The sequence below is a fragment of the Lathyrus oleraceus genome, chromosome 5, assembly GCF_024323335.1.
Source record: "Lathyrus oleraceus cultivar Zhongwan6 chromosome 5, CAAS_Psat_ZW6_1.0, whole genome shotgun sequence".
NCBI lineage: Eukaryota > Viridiplantae > Streptophyta > Magnoliopsida > Fabales > Fabaceae > Lathyrus > Lathyrus oleraceus.
In genome coordinates, this window is record NC_066583.1 from 51,856,365 (window position 1) to 51,862,055 (window position 5,691).

General features: G+C 39.0%; 1 non-coding gene across 1 annotated transcript; it reads right to left on the reverse strand.

Moving 5' to 3' along the window:
- Positions 1–4,875: 4,875 nt before the first annotated feature.
- LOC127088561 (small nucleolar RNA R71) lies at positions 4,876–4,982 on the reverse strand. Its single transcript, XR_007790392.1, has one exon. It is a non-coding gene; the product is annotated as a small nucleolar RNA R71 (small nucleolar RNA).
- Positions 4,983–5,691: the final 709 nt, after the last annotated feature.

Below are 5,691 nucleotides of genomic sequence, written 5' to 3' on the forward strand. Positions count from 1 at the left end.
TTTCTGGCTGAAGGAGTACTCAACTCCAAAGAGCCTGAAAGCAACATACCCATCTGGTCCAGAATATGGGTCGTAGTCGAATGAACTCAGGAACTCCAAAGTCAGGTTCCTACATGTGTTACTCAAGTCATCAGCAAATTCGTCCCAGTGGAGCTGGTGGCTAAGGAATCGGATACTAGGCTCGATACCCAGTGCCTCCATACAATGCTGATCAGGGTAACGTGTGGGTGCCATAGGGCGCTGGTATAAAGCAATGTAGCGCTCCCTCTGAGCATTGTCTCTATAGGCAACATGCATGTCATCAAAACCCTGCATCCTGTAAAAGTTAGGAAAGTGATCCTGAAAATACAAACCATTCAAACTTTAGTCTCAATGCAAAATAAGATAAAATAAAATAAAAATAAAAATAAATGTAAATAAATGCGAAAAAAGTAAAATGAAAAGAAAAACCATGGGTTGCCTCCCACGCATCGCTTGTTTAACGTCATTAGCTTGACGGTTAGAATTTATACACCTGTAGTAGTATGAATCGGTGGATCAATCAGGGTGTGGCTCGAGTAGTATGCTGGAATGTCTCCTCCTTCGTAGAGCTTCAGTCTTTGTCCATTTACAATGAATGGACTACAGGTATCGTTCTTGATTTCTACGGCTCCGGATCTCAGAATCTTGGATACTTCGAAAGGACCAGTCCATCTTGAACGTAGCTTTCCAGGGAAGAGTCATAACCTAGTGTTGAAAAGGAGAACAGAATCGCCTACATTGAAGTTTTTCTTTACTATTCTTTTGTCATGGTAGGCTTTTGTCCTCTTTTTATATATTTTTGCATTCTCGTAGGCAGATTGCCTAAGTTCTTCTAATTTATGAATGTCTAGGGTACGCTTTTCTCCAGCGGCTAGGTAGTCTAAATTCAAAGTTTTAATGGCCCAATAGGCTTTATGCTCTAATTCGAATGGTAAGTGACATGATTTTCCATAAACTAGTTGGTAAGGGGTAGTTCCTATAGGGGTTTTGAAAGCGGTTCTATAGGCCCATAACGCTTCTTGAAGCTTCTGAGACCAGTCTCTCCTAGAAATAGAAACAGTTTTCTCTAGGATTTGTTTTATCTCCCTATTAGATACTTCTACTTGGCCACTAGTTTGTGGGTGGTACGGTGTTGCTACTCTATGCCTAACTCCATATTTTCTTAAAAGTTTGTCAAATATTCTTGATATAAAGTGTGATCTTCCATCGCTTATGACTAAACGTGGTGTTCCAAATCTAGGGAATATATAGTTTTTAAATAGTTTGATTACTACCCTAGTGTCGTTTGTGGGTGCAGCTATAGCTTCAATCCACTTAGACACATAGTCTACAGCTACTAAAATATACCTGTTTCCTAAGGATGGTGGGAAAGGTCCCATGAAATCTATACCCCATACGTCAAAGAGTTCTACTTCCTGAATGTTTCTTAGAGGCATTTCATCACGTCTTGAGATGTTTCCAGTGCGTTGGCATCTATCACACTTGACAATGCAAGCATAGACATCATGCCACATGGTAGGCCAGAATAGGCCAGCTTGAAGAATCTTAGCGTATGTCTTAGAGGTGCTCGCATGTCCACCATAAGGTGCAGAATGACAATGCTCGATAATACTATTTACCTCTTCTTATGGAACGCAACGGCGAGAAATGCCATCTTTACCCCTTTTGAAAAGGAGCGGTTCGTCCCAATAGAAGTTTCTCACACCGTGGAAGAATTTCTTCTTGCGGTGGTAGTCAAGATCAGGGGGTACTATATCAGCAGCTAGGTAAATAACGAAATCTGCATACCAGGGTACGTTATTTATTGCTAAGGAATTTTGGGAATGCTCAAACGGATCTAGGTTATTGTCTTCAATGGTTTCTACTTTAGCTATCAGTCTATCATAGGCGAAATCATCGTTTATGGGTACTAGTTCAGGTTTTAGATGTTCTAGCCTAGAAAGGTGATCGGCTACTACATTTTCAGTGCCTTTTTTTATCTCTTATATCTAAATCAAACTCTTGTAGTAATAGAATCCATCAGAGTAACCTGGGCTTGGCATTTTTTTTACTTAATAGGTAACGAATGGCAGCATGATCGGTGTAAACAATAATTTTTGCTCCTACTAGATAAGATCTAAATTTGTCTATAGCGAAAACTACAACGAGTAATTCTTTTTCGGTTGTTGCGTAATTAAGTTGGGCAGCATCTAGGGTTCTACTGGAATAATAAATGGCATGTAATTGTTTATCTTTCCTTTGCCCTAGAACGGCTCCAACTGCATAATCACTAGCATCGCACATTATCTCAAATGGTTCCGACCAATCGGGCGGTTTCATAATGGGTGCAGAGATTAATGCTTGCTTTAAAAGATTAAATGCGTCATTACATTTTTCGTCGAAAATGAATTCAGCATCTTTCATTAAAAGTCCGGTTAACGGTTTAGTTATTTTGGAGAAGTCCTTAATAAAACGCCGGTAGAATCCAGCGTGTCCAAGAAAGTGATAACATGAAATAGTATCACATTCTAGGACTCAATTTAATTAAATTATATTATTATTTACTTCAATTTATTTCATTTTATTCGATATTACGCGGTATTTTCTTTCTATTTATCTCAGGTAGTTTATTTGAAGCACAAGTAAAAAAGGAAGAAAAGGAGGTGCAAATAGGGATGAAAAGAAGCAAATATCAAAAGCCAAAGCCCAGCCCAAAAGCACAGGCGCTGTGCCTGTGACGAGCGTCACAAAGGCTGTGACGAGCGTCACGCTTTATCCACTTGTGTGACGAGCGTCACACATGGTGTGACGGACGTCACACCAGTCTCCTATATTTTTGGCTTTAGAGACGTTGAGGCCTATTTGTACGCCTGACCATTTGGCACGTGAAGACCCTTTGACGCGGAAGACCTTTGGAAGCAGTTACGAGAAGAGACCAATATAAATTGTAGTTTTTGGCAAACCCTCGGGACGTTTGGCTTCTTCGCCGTTTTCTCTTTTTGCACTTTTTCTCTTCCAGCAGCATAAGCATATTTTACAGCATTATTTTTACAACTTTTATATTGTTTCCTTTGCAATTTCTATTTTCTTTTTCAGCACTTAATTAATTCTTTTTCGCACAATAGTTTCTACACCGGAAACTATTGTGTACCTTTCACCGGATCTAACCTTACGTTAGAATCTAGTTTTTTATTCCTTCGCTTTTATTTTTCTGTTTGATTGAAGAATTCAAGAACAAATCCAACCGGTCTGTGGTGGAGTGTTCAAGACTGCTGTTAATTACTCAGGTTCTTTAATTATTGTTTGAATTTATTTATGCCCTACTTTACTGTTTATTTATATTATTTGCCCAAGATGAATTTGTTTATGCATGATAATTATTTAAGTCTGTTTAGCATGTCTGGCTAATTTATTTAGGTATCGGTATGTAGAGTAAGCGGAATGAAGGAATCAAAACCAAGTTGGTTTAATTAAGTTTAAAATTAAAATCACTCTTTTCACGGTCTCAATTTACAGGTTTAATAACAAGGTTTTTGTACGAAAGTAAAAGACATAAAGATGTTAAAAGCAATAGAACGAGAGTTTGAGTTTTTGACTGGACAGTGTTAATTGGACATTAATTCTAGATCAGGGCGAGAGCAATTTTTAGAGTTAATTAAATTCTAATCTTTTTCAAAAAGTATTTTTAAAGATTGAATGTGAGGACGAGAGTTAAGCATTTGAATTTGATTATATAACCTAAGTCAACAGAGCGAGAGTTTGAGATAAGGGTGTTTAAACGATTAGTGTTTTCTTAAAAAGAGTTTCTACGGATTCTATTGTTTTCAAAAAGTGGTTTTTGACTTAACTAATAAGTGACAGCTACGTTAATATAAAACCATAGTTTATTCAACAGAGCGAGAGCTTGAGATAAGACTTTTAATCAATAGTGTCAACTGAAAAGATTTATTTTAAAACCAAGAAACCAACGAAGAATTGATTCCCTAATTACGACGAACTACATACCGATATCCGTTTAGTTGATATTTAATTTAGATCCTATTTTTAGTTTTAACTTTTCCCCAAACAATCAAAGTATTACCCGCCTTAGCTTTACGAAGTAACCTTAGATAACGGTATATCGATTCATAAGTCCCTGTGGGATCGATATCTTTTAAAACTACGCGATAGAACTGTGCACTTGCAGTTTGTACCCCAAATTCGAGTCATAAAGTCGCGATCAAGTTTTTGGCGCCGTTGCCGGGGACTTTTATTTAGTCGATATCGTAACTCTTCTGTTATGCTGTAGAGACTAAGGCTTATTTTCCTTTTCGTTTCTTTCTTTCGTTGATTTGTATGCCACACACTCGCTCACAAGGCGAGCCGTTCTACTTACGAATCAACGATATCGAACTATATCTCTGAGTCTTACGACGAATTCGGGAATATCGTGCTGCAAACAATCTCCCTCCTGTTGAACTTCCTGATTTCAAAAATATTTTCCCTTCGATACCCGAGATGGCAGAACCAGCTCGTGCTCTTCGAGATTACACCGCTCCATCGCAAGATGAGCCGCATTCGAGTATTGCTCCACCCGCAATCGAAGCAAACAACTTTGAACTTAAACCTTCACTGTTGTAGGCAGTGCAACAGAACCAATTCTCTGGAAATCCTACCGAGGATCCAAACCTTCATTTATCCGTGTTTGTCCAATACGCTGATACTGTTAAAGCTAACGGTGTCACTTCAGAGGCAATTCGACTTCGTCTTTTTCCTTTCTCGTTAAGAGATAGCGCTAGAAGATGGCTTCAATCTCTTCCTTCCAACTCAGTCACCACATGGAACGAGTTGAAGAAAGTTTTTCTTGCCCGATATTTTCCGCCGAGCAAAACAGCTATGTTAAGAGCCCAGATAAATGGATTTAAACAGAAAGATAACGAGTCTCTCTTCGAAGCATGGGAAAGATACAAAGACATGATGAGACTTTGTCCACACCATGGTTTAGAGGACTGGTTAGTAATTCATACCTTCTATAATGGTCTCCTGTACAACACGAGGTTAACAATAGACGCCGCCGCAGGTGGTGCACTGATGAGCAAACCTTATGCTGATGCTTACCAACTTATCGAAAGCATGGCTCAAAACCACTATCAGTGGGGAAGCGAACGAACAATGGTAGAAAAACCTCAAACGAAAACTGGCATGTACGAGATAAGTAACCTTGATCATGTTAATGCAAAAGTGGATGCTCTGGTCCAGAAAATTGAAAGTTTAAATGTATCACCTCCAGCCACCGTGGTAGCCATAACTCAGAATTGCGAAGTCTGTGGAATCCAAGGTCACACTCCTGCAGATTGTCAACTCCAAACAGGAATCCAAGCGGAGCAAGTAAACTATGCTCAAGGAAGCCCCTACTCGCATACCTATAACTCAAATTGGAAGAATCATCCCAAGTTTTTCATATAAGAGTAATAATGCTTTATACGCACCTGGACAATCTCCGAATCAAGCCCCAGCTATACCTTCGGGATATCAGAAGCCGATCCCATCTACACCTAACAATAACGCCCCTAGGAAATCCAACTTGGAAATCATGATGGAAAACTTTATAGCTTCTCAACAGCAAACCAATAAAGATTTCTTAAACCAGAATGTACACACTGGCGAACAAATTAAACAACTAGCAAGTACAGTAGATGCCCTGGCTACCCA